The sequence below is a fragment of the Nipponia nippon genome, unplaced genomic scaffold, assembly GCF_047370975.1.
Source record: "Nipponia nippon isolate SJK-2023a ecotype South Korea unplaced genomic scaffold, ASM4737097v1 scaffold_8, whole genome shotgun sequence".
NCBI lineage: Eukaryota > Metazoa > Chordata > Aves > Pelecaniformes > Threskiornithidae > Nipponia > Nipponia nippon.
This window is the reverse complement of record NW_028262402.1, coordinates 27118862-27133329: the sequence shown is the minus strand read 5'-3', so window position 1 is coordinate 27133329 and position 14468 is coordinate 27118862. Positions and strand designations below refer to the sequence as shown.

Here is a 14468-nt window from a genome sequence, read left to right as displayed (position 1 = left end):
TCAAAAGGAGGTTGTAGCAAGGTGGGGGTCAGTCCCTTCTCCCAAGTAACAAGTGATAGGACAAGAGGAAATGGCCTCAAGTTGCACCAGTGGAGGTTTAGATTGGATATCAGGAAAAATTTCTTCCCCAAAAGGGTAGTCAGGCACTGGACCAGGCTGCCTAGCTTGTTTGAGTCCCCATCCCTGGAGGTATTTAAAGGACATGCAGATGTGGTGCTTAGGGACATGGTTTAGTGGTGGACTTGGCAGTGTTAGGTTAACAGTTGGACTTGATGATCTTATATGTCTTTTCCAACCTAAAAGATTTATGATTCTTTGATAACCAGAAAGCTAACAAGCTTTTACCTCTACAAACCTCAGACAGCTACTCTGTATTGAGGAGAAAAACTGCACACTGAAAAAAGTTTCTAGGGCCAGCTGGTCAAGAAAAATTTCATATATTAGAGTTGCAGTCAGTATGAAATGACATTTTGCAGGTCAACAGCTTTTTTTTTTTTTCTGAAAGGAACACTTATTTTTCGAAACACAATAAGGTTTAGGGAAGGGAGAAAAAAATGGAAAAAAACTCTTCAGAATATTTTTTTACCCCTACAGCTGTTCACACTAAGCCATTACATATGCACACATAGACATAGCTCATTAGTAGCAATAACACCAGTACCTATACAGGGTTGTTTCATAGTGGAAATCACGTAATTCAGTATCCTATTTTGGGACCACCTTCAGACTGCAGCTTCATTCAGATGCTGCATGCTAATTAAGAGGAATTATTGCTCTTTCCTTCTCCCTCCCCCAGGTTGAGAGTCACTGCAAATGATCCTTAATATTCAGTTGAATTTGAGTATTTACTCTTTGGAAGAACTACTTCACCACAGAGTCAAGTAGTCTATGCCTATGTCCTTTGCAAAACACTGATAAAATGTTTATCTTGACAATCAAAGGCAAGAGTATGAAAAATGTAACTGCAAACAAAATCTTGAAAATAGTCACTCATTTTCATTTTGTGATAGATATTAGTTTTTTGGTTGGAAGTGCAGATCAAGTTTTTTGTTTGGCAAGTCTGTGACAGATGCACCCACTCTGAGTGAACAGTGCTTTGGTTCAGGCACCACCGACATGGAGGTCTGACTGAACTCAGCCCCGCTGTGTAAACCATGAGAACTGTGCTAGGCCGTATCCTCACGGGGACTAAGGAATCTAGGCCATGTCTTATCAGGAGCTAAAGTACCAGCCTGAGCTGGGACTAGACAAAACTAAAACTGCTACAGCTGCACGCCTACACATACACCAAAGCAGGGTTTGACAAGTCGATCACTTTATGCTATAAATATCTGTAGTCCCCCCCCCCGAGCCCACTGAACTCTCCTGTATGGCAGCAGGCTGCACGGCAGTGATCTCCCCCTTGAGCAGAGACACCTCTCAAGGTTACTTCTCAAGGCTGAGAGACCCCTTACCCAGCATCTGCTAAACGATATTTTACATTAGGCCTAAAAGTATCATAGAATCATAGAGTATCCTGAGTTGGAAGAGACCCATAAGGATCATCGAGTCCAACTCCCTGCTCCTCGCAGGACTACCTAAAACAAAACCATATGACTAAGACCATCATCCAGATGCTCCTTGAACTCTGACAGGCTTGGTGCCGTGACCACTTCCCTGGGGAGCCTGTTCCAGTGACCCACCACCCTCTCAGTGAAGAACCTTTTGAACCAGATGTCCAATCTGAACTTCTCCTGATACAGCTTCATTCCATTTCCTTCACTGGTGTCCTATCACTGGTCACCAGAGAGCGGAGATCAGTGGCTCCCCCTCCGCTGCCCCCCTTGAGGAAGTTGTAGACTGCCATGAGGTCATCCCTCAGCCCCCTCCTCTCCAAGATGAACAAACCAAGTGACCTCAGCTGCTCCTCATTAATCTTGCCTTTGAGACCTTTCACCATCTTGGTTGCCCTCTTCCAGACACACTCTAATAGTCTGATGTCCTTCTTGTATTGAGGCACCCACAACTGCACACAGCGCTCAAGGTGTGGCCACACCGGTGCAGCGTAGAGTGGGACAATCACCTCCCTCAGCTGGCTGGCTATGCTGTGCTTGATGCACCCCAGGACACAGTTGGCCCTGTTAGCTGCCAGGGCACACTGTTGACTCACATTCAACTAGCCATCAACCCAAACCCCCAGATCTCTTTCTGTGGGGCTGCTCTCCAGTCTCTTGTCCCCCAATGTGCATGTATAACCAGGATTACCTCATCCCAGGTGGAGAATCCGGCACTTGCTGTTGTTAAACTTCATACGGTTGGTGACTGCCAAACTCTCTAGTCTATCCTGATCACTCTGTAAGGCCTCTGTACCCTCGAGGGAGTTCACAGCTCCTCCTAATTTAGTATCACTGGCAAACTTAATGTACATTTGACTCCTGTGTCCAGATAATTTACAAAAACTTTGAAGAGCACTGGCCCTAAAATTGAGCCCTGGGGAACCCCACTGGTGACTGGCTGCCAGCCTGATGTAACCCCACTTACTAAAACTCTTTGAGCCTGACCCATAAGCCAATTTTTCACCCAACGTATTATGGACTTGCCTAGCTGTGTGCTGGACATTTTGTCCAGAAGGATACTGTGAGAGGCAGTATCAAAAGCTTTGCTAAAATGCAAAAAACCCACATCTGCCAGCTTCCCATGGTCAGCTAGATGGGTGACCTTGTCATAAAAGGAAATTAAGTTCATTAAGCAGGACTTTCCCCTCATGAACCTGTGCTGGCTATGACCAATGACTGCATTGTCTCTCAAGTGTTTTTCAGTAACTCCCAGAATAACCTTCTCCATAATTTTACCAGGCACTGAAGTGAGACGGACAGGCCTGTAATTACCAGGGTCTTCCTTCTTACCCTTCTTGAAAATTGGGTTAAATCACTGCTTAATTACCATTCAATTATTGCTTAACTGATTACCATTTAATTTTCAATCATCAATTTTCATTTGATCATCGTTTAATCATTAATAAAATCCTTTCAGTTAATCCCATAACGATGACTTCTCTTAATAATTCACCTGCAGCACATCTTTTTATGCATTAGCAACATGAACAACTTTACCAAATAAAGTTTAATTATACGTTAAAGTTTAAGAAATTGGGTAGAGAGACATGCAATTTTAAAACTGAAAGACACTATGCCATAACATACATGGAAAAATAGCCAAGCATACATACAGTCAGCTTAAAATAAAAATACATGGTGCACAAGACAAATCTCCAACACTGAAATGACATTCAATGGAGACACCAGAATTACTGACCCAGTTAAGAAACAAAGTGCTGTACAAAAAAGGGAGTTTCAAAATGTTCCAGAAACATTTTAACAAAGTACGTATTCTCAGCAGAACAGTTACTGCTGTTCTGAAATCTGAGCGCACAGGAAGCTAAATTGTCTCCTCAGAAATGACCTGCCTATCTTGCCAAGAAACACTGAACTGTGTTCCCTATGCACCCACAATAAGTTCCAAGGCCACTACTGCTAAAAATGCCCATTTGGAAAATGCTCTGCAGGTCATACCTCAGTGGTGGTTAAGTCACCTGGAGTTTTACTGCCAGTGTAAAACCACCATAAATCTCAAATAGTTTGGCTTTCCTATGAAATGCCCATGTATACAGCAGCATATGGCTTACCTACATTGATAGGTATCTGTGAGTGGAAAAACCTAGAATAAAGGTGTGTCAAGGCTAAGAGTTATTTTTCTAATGAGTTTTAAAATAAGCTGCTCATACCTGTAAATGCTAAACAGGTTCATTGCAGCGCCCCAAACTGAAAGCTGCTGACAAAACCATAACCAAGTGGCAATGCTTGTCTGCTAAATATGAAATAAACTTTATGTATTTTGATTCTTAGTCAGTGGCTCACTATAAGGAAGTAGATAGGCAATGTGAAGAGTGTACTCCCACACCACAGGATGACACTATTTGAACTCCCCATTGAACTTCTAGTTCTTATTCAAAATTGTATTCTCACACAATAGACAGAAAATACCTGCATAGCATGTAGTTAGAAATTTTACTTTCATACATCCTCTTAAAAAACAAGCATATCACAGATAGGATATGATTTTCTGGATGCAAATTCAGTCTGCCAACAATTTAAAGAACTTTCATTAATACATTGCAGAGATTATTCTATGTCACAAACTATCCAATCTTATCCAAGAGCCTACTAACAGAATGTGTTTAAAAATGCATCACAACATAAACAACTGCTCTTGTGAATTCTGAGTTTTGAGGTTTTTTTAAAGAAAGGAAAAAAACCCTCAATTTCTAAAAACATGAAAAAACCACTCCTGTGGAATGAATTGTGATAAAGACAGCCATTTCTCTGTTCTAAAGACCTTTCTGTTCTTTATGATGCAAAGGAAGTATTTTCTATGTATTACACTAATACGCAAGAAAGGACTGAGACAGTACACCTGGCCACTTCTGCTTTGTTCCTCAGGACACAGCCAGCCAAACTTTTAAGAATACATATGGATTCAGCAGATGGTCTCTTGCCCGCCCTCAAGATATCCACTTTCTCAGTTGTGTCTATTTCACCATTAGTTTGAGAGTTTTCTGTGAAATAGAAGTGTTTGGTTTAAGACTTGGGCTATGTGACAGCAGGGGACAATAACCAGATGAGCAGGTGAATTGGCAAGATCTGGAGCAGCTTCTTGGCCAAGGGCACAGGCGGGAGGGTGGCAGCAGCCACCGGGCATCCAGCTTGCTGCAGGCAGACCAGCCTTCCCGAGGGAGCAAGCCCTGGGTCAGGGACCCCCACTCAGCTTCCCAGCCCCCAGGTATGGCCTCACTTGTGTTAGGCACATCTGCAAGTACCCTCCAGTGCAGATAGCTGACAAATTTTTAAAAAGCTAGAGGAGATAACAGATGGAGACTTAGATTACTAAGGTGTCCTTTTTCTCCTCAGTTAAAAAAAAAAAAAACAAAAAACCACAACAAACTAACAAACTCATTCACCTGCACCACATTTACTCATTTATTCTGACTGAAAAAGTGCTTCAGCCAGTTGGCTTTGACCTACTCATGGCTTGGCTGTTAATTCTCTTCTTTAAAAACGCTGCTTTTTATTTGTTCTTAAGCATATTTTGCACCCTTCCTCATCTTTTCCCAATACATTCTAGACTAAGCTCATGTCACACAATAAAAATTACATTCACTAGAGGCACAACTACCATGTGACATTTGCAAAGCCAGAGTCATGCCAGCTATTCAATACGACCTAGTTGAAAATTAATCAGAACAGTATTTTTAACTCCTAAAAGCACAAGCATAGGAAAAAAAGAAAAAAAAAAAGTACACCAAAAGACATTAAGAATCATACGAAAGGGGACTAACTTTCAGGTTCTGATCTCAATCCAACTAGTGGATTGGAAAGAGAAGGTACATGCTGCCACTGACATTTCCTCCCAAAAATCTCAGTGCTGCAGCTTTAATACACTGTAAATGATTTTGCTTTACACTTGAGAATGCTGCAGCATGAAAAATAAGCCATTCTAAAGCAAAGAGCTCACACAGTTGTTAAATCTGCTATATTTCTATCCAGAGCAATAAAGAAGATGTAAATAGCATGACAGTTTTTGCTCAATTTAGCTTCTCAGTCACTGGTTTAATTGTTAACCTTCTTGTTGGTAGAAAATGTGTTTTTTTTTTTTTGCACACTAAAACTCAACTCACAGGAAAGCTATCTGCTTCTCAATTTAATGCAGTTTGAAAAACAGTACTTTCCATCACACTACCAGGTGTTCAGAAACAGACCCTGTGAACGCACAGTCAACCGCAGTGCTTGTGCTATCTGGGGTCTAAACTAGGCTCTGATTTCATTAAACAAAAAATTAACAAGCTGTCCAGCTCTTCTTATCAGGCTTGGTTCCCACAACAGACTGGGGAGCTCTATTCTGGATTAGCAAGTAGCTACCACAACAGCACAAGACCTTCCTGAAAAATCCTAACCCCCCCAAACAAATCTCCAAAACAACCACACCACAATCCTCCCCATCCCCAGATGAGGGTATTTCGTTCTTTAGCTCAAAGCCAGACAGCATTTGCTGCTTACTTCCTATTAGCTTTCAGTTACAGTTATGTTGCTACACTATGGCTTATTCCTTTGAAAGTCTCTTATCTATGAATTACATTAAGAACAAACTACCTTATTAACAAAGAAATCAGAAAACCTGTTCTGGAAAGAAAAAAAAAAAAGCAACAAAGAACACACTACATATGAAATTAGATTTGCCATTTGTCACATACACTAGGTCTACAGAAGAGGTCGGTGCTCAGTTGTCCGAGATGTGTTTTAATGCATAATCATTGCACTGCACTTAATCCACTTCCCATGTGGCCACCTCAGGAGGTGCCCGGAGTGGCTGTACGTCAGGCAGCTGACTTTCACAAGCAGAGTAGTGACACCCATGCCAGACAAGATTTTTGAGCAGAGTACAGAAAGTCAGTCTGGACTAGCAGCTTCCACATATACCCATGACCCAGACTCACCTAACCTCAGAGCATGGCCCCTCGCCAAATGTGGCCCCCTGCCTCTCATGTGCTCTGTACCTCACCCCCTGCATGGGCATCTGTGTGGAAAAGGGGACTGATTTGTTCACGGTTGATAGCTGGGCATCAAGACCTTGCTCTAACTTTGTTTTTAAGATACAGCCTACAATGGAGTGTATTGCTATCTTGCATGAAGGTATCAAAGCTGCATCATGAAAAAACTAAAATAACTATTTCTGGGTTACTGTAACAGCAATAACAAAAATTAGCTGGACTTAAAGAATCTGTTTTTTCTCCTTATTCTAGGAACTTCATGCATGAAATGCATTTATGGGTACAGTGCTATTATAAAACATTTACTTATTTGTCAATAACTAGTACATATTACCTCAAGAGAAGCTCAGAGCACACAGCCAACTCAGACACTTTTGTATGACGCTTCTGTTGCAATTGCACAGAAAGATTCTGTTGCCCTGAGAGGAAAGAGAGGTGCCTACACTGAACACAGACATGAATTTCTCATTTAGTTGATGCCAGCTAGAAAACACCCTACCTATTAAGTCAGTATTTTTAATCACCAACAGCAATTAAGACACCAGTGCAGTGTTTTCACCAATGAATGAATAATCAAAGTTAAATTACAAACAATAAACATGAGATCAACTCATCTAGCTTATTTATTAAACGTGGCAGCTTTTTATTTGCATGGTCACACTTTCGGATGATAGATGGAAGCATAAAACACCTTTAATTAGAAAAAAATTATTATGCCCAAAAGCACAAATGGCATTGTTGACATAACTGGGTAATTACACTTTTGAAGATAGGTTTGCAAATCAGCACTTCTGTACTCTGACACCCAGCCTCCAGATCCCCTTCCCACTCTAACACAAAAGTAACAAATTTAACCCAAGTTAAATGAGTATATAGCTTAACAGTAAATCGATAACGGGGGAAAAAGGAAGGCAATTATCAAAAAAACACTTCCCAGTTTTTTTTTCTAAATTGTAGAACTGTCTCAGTAGGCAAGTGGTGGAAGTTCCAGCACGAGTCATTCAGCACTGAACTGGACAGTTAAAAAAACAAAAGAAAGCCCCACACATGAACAGTCACATCTTGGCAAATAAATTAACAGATGAATGAGCCGATCTTTTCCATTCCATATTTCTTAATGATTCTGTGGGAAAGAAATCAAATGTACCAAAATGTCTTTCATGTACCAAAAAAATGAAATTGCTTCAGTAACCATTTAAAGACTGGGCAAAAACTTTGAGAACCAGTATCAAGCAGGTAAAAGAACTACAACTTTTTTTCCTGAACTTAATATATTCCCAGCATTCTAACCCAGGCACAACTCTTCATCTTGGGCCACAGTGACTTCATTGATATAATTTGTGAAGTCAATTTTGTGACATGATTGTCATGGCAAAGGCTGGTAATTACTGTAAAAAAAAATGCGTACATATAAAGATGTTTGAGTATAATCCATTATCGTGAATCGTATTGCTAACTATGTAACAGGAATTAGTTTAATTGCTAAAAAAAGAAGACACAATTAGGATGCTTATGGCAGGCAGATGCTTTGCCATGAGCGCTCTCACTTGGAGGAAGTCTCCTAACCTCTCTGCTTTACGTATGTGAGAAACAGATGTGTAACGATACTATTTTATAACTCAATAGCCAAGGACATTCTTACTCAACTTAGTTCTAAGCACATGCATTTCCACCGATTTATGGATTTCAGTGTATGTCTTCTTGCAGAGCTAGGACATTGGAACTGCTCTGTGATGCAAAAGACAGAGGGCAACCCTTCACCCCGCAGAACTGGCCAACAAATGTTTATCAGTTTTTAGAATTCTGTATGTTAATCTTTTACATTTTCATGAGCAGGCATTGAAAAGAACAAGATAAAATTATGGTATCATATAAAGCAACAGGTATGTTTCTCAGCAGAACTTTTTTCTGAACTCTGCTCACAGAACTCTGAAGTTGCCATGAACGGTCTGCCTTGCAAAAAAACACTGAATATACACTGCTGATTAATCTGTGATGAATTTTACAAAACCTCTACACATCTGTCTTGATATCTGCTTTCACTGCATTCTAGCAATATAAATATAAAGTCACGTATTCAGAACGTTTCATTATGAAATCACAACATTCTTTTTAAAGGGAATCCCTTCACTTATTCGATTTTGCTGCTCAGAACGAACGTAAGTGGTCTTCTGCAGGTCTGGCAGTAATACAACATGTTGGTTCTCAACTAACATCACCACTTCAAGAAAAGACTAGTTTTAATGCTTCTCTGGTGGGAAAGGGTGAGTGTAGTAAGCTATGTTATGAATATATTGCAGTGGCTGCAGTATCCACAGATACTACTTCTCTATTAGACATTAGTATCCACGTGGGGAGTTAGAGTATGATACCTATTAAGTTTTATGTACTCTTAGTAGTTTCATTTCCCCTATGTCAACCTTGTCTTCTGTATTTATAAAATCTCTGCAGTAGACTCAGCAGCTCTTTGACAAACCATCATTGTACAACTTTCTTAAAAATCCCTTATGAGTACAGAAAGTCTTTTCTTTAGGTAACATATTAATGTATCACACACAAAGTTGTTACACTTATCAATGTTTACTTGCCAGGTACATGCCAAGCAAAGATCACCCCAAAAATATGAAAGAGAAGATTTGCCTTCTTTGCTACAATTAGGCAACAACACAGGGCCATAACTGTGCCAGACAGCACTGCACTTCTTAATGTTTACTAACACACAGTTTGCATAAATCACTAGAATTTTATATTTTATTTTGAATGGATTTTTGTATGACATAACAGGATTTTAAAATGCCTAATTTTTTTCTCAAGACACAGACTTTATGCTTAAAGCTTGAGACTACAAATAAGAGACAAAAGCCTCGCAGATGAGACAAGTCATACAAGAAAAATAAGCTAAAGAAACAAAATATGGTTTGGAAAGAAAGCTGACTTACTCATCTTGACCTACAGAAGTTACCTGGAGAATGACCAACATCCTGTTTACTGATGCATGTATTTTCTAGTACATCACCATGTCAAAAAACTGCATTTCTTCACATGATTGTTCTTTGCATGATTGTTCTTTGCTAAGCACTATTAAGTTGAAAGCAGATTCTTATTTTTAATCAGTCAAAACAACAAATAAATATATTAGTTAAGTCACTGGTTGATTTGTGGCCACTAGTACACTTCTACTGCTTTGTATTTAGCCAAATTTTCAGTCTTTGTTTGTTTGGTTTTTTTTTTTGTAACCTAAGGGGGGGGGGGAAAAAAACCCTGAAGTTTGAAAGTTTGTTGTGTAAACAAATGCCAGCTAAACCAAAGAAAGCCTGCTTTAGAACTTCTAGATACAAGCAGAAATGGTGATAAATGGACTGGTGGTTCTTCTGGCCTGAAGAGGCCTCTACAACGTTGTTATCCAATATTCTACTCCAAGAGACATTAATGCCATAATTCAATGAAAACTAAGGTATTTAACCTCTAGTCTGTTTTGTGATCTTTTTTTAAAACAGGTATTCAAATGTCACTTGAAGAAAACAAATTACAGGGAATCCATTAGTACCCTCAGAAAGTTATGCTGATGATTAAGCAAGCTAAGTCTTAGAAGTACGCCCCTTCGTTTCTGTGTAATTCAGAGTTATACAAAAACCTTATCATGCCTCCCCCTTAACTTTTTTCTTCCTTTCTCAAACAACATTTTATCAACCTCCTCACTTTCCATAAGGCACAAAACAGGAAGCAGTACAAGCAAGCATCTGGAAGGTGTGCATGTGGGGGGAGATCACAAATTACTTGCCTTTTACTATTATTTTCATTATCTACGACATTCCAAGTAAAGACATACAATATATTGTTTTCTTTTAAAATAATCAAGGTTTTGTAGAAATTTTCCCTACTTCACTATCTACCTTGACATTTTTGCCATGCATGTATTCCATTAAAAAAAAAATAAAAAAAATAGTTTATTAGTCTTGTCTATGTATCTAGCTTCCATAGGACAATCTACCTGGTACAGCTCAAATCTTAAAGGAATAAAGATACTGGCATGATGGAAGAATTGGAAATTTAGGAAAAGTGAACTCCAAACTAGTAAACATCTTCCTCCTTAACCCTTCCCTCAAGGTACTTGCACTATTATGCTGCTATTAAGGCTGCAACTGCTATTAGCTAGTTTTATGCACCTTTCATCTTTCTGACAGTACTTCAAACAAACAAAGCAATCACCCTCAAGGTGCATCAGCCTGCCAGATATTCAGCCCCTAGTGTTTCTCCTCTTTGTGCTGCCTCTGTTCTCCCTGCAGTACTGCACTGCGAAGCAACCATGTCGAATCCTGGGGGCAGTGGGGATAGGAGCCAAACGTTAGAAAACAAAATAGAAAGAACAAGCCAAGTGACCCTTTTATGCCGAGTCCACCCTTTCCATACAGTGAAGGTGAAAAACAGCCCTTCAAAGTGATTTGAACTAGGTGCTTCTTGCTACTGAGTCCTTTTACACTTACGTTCCCAGAAGTTCTGTTGCAAGAAGAGGCCCGTGCTTCCTGCTCCTGCGCTGTGTTGTCCAGGTCTCCACACCAGCCCAACACAGTCTTCAGACATTGCCCCTACCTACTTCTTGCTTTCTCATCCCTTCCTCAAGAATATCTGTACTTCTCTCCTCCATGCACACATGGTGAGGAAAAAAGATTCACTAAATATTGCATTTTGTAATAGCCAAAATAGCATCTACTTACAGTAGATGTTAGCAGCATGAAATAAAATCTTAACGCTGTAAGACAGAACAGCAATGAATTTACATTCTTCTTCCCATTGTGGGCATTTCAATTCCACTGTCATGTTACCCAACAGTATTTGCTTATCCACACTGAAGGAACACTTTCCAATACCAAGGTCTAGCTCTGGAGAATTTGTTTGGGAGGGAGGAAAGAGAAAGGGAAGAAATGACACTATTTACAAGAAAACACATTTGAAAACAATATCAGCAATTGTGGTATGGATGAGAGGCATACTGTCTCCAAGCAATCTCTCTTACATTATTTCAGTTAGTTACCTGCTTGCAAACAGCTAAGGAAGGGAAACAAAACACACACACAAACTGCCCTGGTCTTTCCAACCTTCTGACCTAAACAAAACCCCTAATGGAAGCCTGAAAAATAAACAGTGTTTTGCCCAGGGTATTTCTCATGCCAAAACAATCGCTAGACATACAGTACTTCTGCTGATAAACTTGAAAGGTCCTGAATAACAAATACGAAGTATAATACTTGTGCTTCCTTGCTATGAAAAGAATGCTGCTGCTGCACAGAGTAAGAATCTCTATAAATATAAGCATGAAGATTGAAGTGTTTCTCACATCAATTCAAAACCATTTGCCCACTTGAAACAGGGAAACACAAGTTCCTTTACTCAAGATCAACTACGGAAGTTTTCCAGACAGCCAACGCAACAGGCAATCTTTTTGTAACACACATAACAAAGCCATAAGGAAAATGGCAGCAGCAACCATTGCAGCTCTTTCATATCAGGAAGGACTGTCAGGTTCCTCCAAGACCTCTTTTGTGAACTATGCTGATGAAGACTGCAGAACAAGCCACAGACAGTGAAGTGAATTACAAGGCTTAGCTCATGATGGATTTAACATCAGATGCTTCCAAGTTTAAGCTTGAAAAAAAATGCTTTGCCAACACCACCTACTCTGTTGTCCACCATCTGTTGTCTTATTCTACTCTTTTGACAGGTAAACTTACTTAAATCAGAGTTATTTCTCCTGGCGAATATCTAGTTCCCTAGACCACAAGGCAAATATATATTAGCTATTCAGAAGGATCATTCTGGCTCTGAGTGTCGTTATGGAGAAACATGACAGACCATTAAAATTTCCTAACACACAAATCCACTACCTTTTCTGGTACTGCCAGGGTCAGGAAAGCCTATGGATACTAGTACATGCTTCCCTTTAAATGAAGCTAGACTTGTGTTCTAAACACAGTGGAACTTTGTCCTATGCCGGAATCACAGCAATTTGGAGATACAAAGCACTAAGTAGCACAACAGCTTCATTTTCTCTCAAGAACTGCTGTGGCAAGTGACCAAGAAACAGGAATTAAACAAACGAGTCTTGGAAAGATAATAATAGCCCAAACTAGCGCACTGCCTTTTACAGAAGAGGTAAAATGGCAGATTTTTTGATGGACTTTTTTTTTAGTCCTATGGAGACTTTTGCCCCTTTCCCCAGTTACCTTGAACTTGTAAGAAGTTTTGCAGCCACTTTTGAAGAAGAGATTGTAATAGCTTTGGAGTATATGCAATTGCTAAATATCTTCATACTGACCTTTACAAACTTTGTGGTGAGCATTCTTTCTGCACACTACAGAACTGCTGGCAAACTCCATTATCACCAAACATTTAAGCTGTAAAATTCAGTAGAATCCTCTCTGTTCAAGGGAAAAAAAAGAAAGGTTTTTTCTGCCTTCATATTTCTCTTAGTTCTGTTTGGTTTTGTTTGGGTTTTTTTTTTTGGTAAATTATTTAAATAACATTGTATTTCATTTCTATAGTCCTTTCCAGTGAAAGGTCTGGAGATGAGTCACTAGGGTTTTGCTGGAGGGTACAATCAAGTCTGCGTGTAGAACTGACTTAAGTAAATCAACTCAAATGAAAAGCAAGCAGCAATTACTTTGACTAAATTGTCAAGCAGCTGGGAGGTGACAATTCAGTTTACCATACCACGTTTCCCTATTTTGAATGAGATCCTATCTCCTCCAGTGCCACACAACTGTTTGGTTTTTCTTTTCTGTGTGAGGGTGGGGGACATTTTCCTTGAATCTGCTGACAAAGATATCCTGTGTGTATTTAGAAACAAAAAAACTAAAGCCACACACCAATTCCTTTGCCTGGGATAACAATTTTCATCTAAAAGTTAAGATTAAGGTGTAAGAAGTATGCATTTAGATAACAGTTAGAGCCGTTCTTTAACATGTTTTTCCATTATGGTTGCTCTTCCTCAAATAAAAGAAAGGGCTGTTAAAGGGGGTGTCAAACTCTTTAAATTTGTAACTTTACTTTCACTAGCAACTTCTGCAAAGAGCACAAGACACAGTAGCTAAATCTAGCATTTAAGTGCAGCCTTAAATCCTATCCCAGCCCAAAACATTCCCCTCATTTTTCCTACCCCCTACAAAAATACAGAGAATTCTATAATTTGAGACTCAAGGTGTCTCCAAATATTTTACAGGTGCCAGACCTTTCCCTTTGCACTTCACAGCAAGTCAACAAATATACCTAGTGAGGGAACACATTCTTCCTAGCTTTCATCTTTAGTCCTCTTTCATTGCTCAGGCTGAATATAGAACAAGCGGGAAAGAGGCAAAAGAAAAAAAGGAAAGCCAAGAAATGAGTAACTCATCTCATCTACAATAAAGCTCCGGTAAATCTTGCTTGAACAGGTTAAGATGATGATCTTCTAGCTTTCCACTGAGCTCCTGTGCAGGACATTATTGCCTGTGTAGCAGAGTCAGCGGAAGGGAACTTACTGCTGACTTGCGGTTGCCCCAGGTCTGCGCGTTGGCCTGATCAGAGAACATCCAGAAGTCATCACATCTGCTGCTGTGTTTGCTCTGGGTTCTGACTTACCATCACCTTGTAGCACAGGTGTTCGAGACTGCACATAGGAGGTACGACAGTGGAAGAAAGAAAAAATCTGTGCCTATCTTGCCAAAAAAATGGCTACTGCATTTGTCAAAATACTGGAAAACAGAACTTTCCACGTCACCATTCTTTGTTACAGTAACTAGATGAGCATGATGCAGTAACAGCACCTTCACTGGCAAGTTGCACTTGCTTCCTAAGTGGATTTGGTTTCCCCTTTTTCTCCCCAAGAAGAAGGGGCGATGGCTCACATGTG

The 14468-nt window shown here is 39.8% G+C and overlaps 1 protein-coding gene across 12 annotated transcripts in view; it reads right to left on the bottom strand.

Annotated features, from left to right (window-relative positions):
• Window positions 1–14468, bottom strand: part of CDC42SE2 (CDC42 small effector 2) — a 91685-nt gene that overhangs the window by 49356 nt on the left and 27861 nt on the right. Inside the window, exon 4 of one of the 12 annotated variants that reach the window (XM_087741621.1) lies at window positions 12897–12999. The exons of the other annotated variants lie outside the window; for them this stretch is intronic. The gene's annotated coding sequence lies outside the window, so the exon portion shown is untranslated. The remainder of the gene's footprint in view (window positions 1–12896; window positions 13000–14468) is intronic. 12 annotated transcript variants of the gene reach the window in all.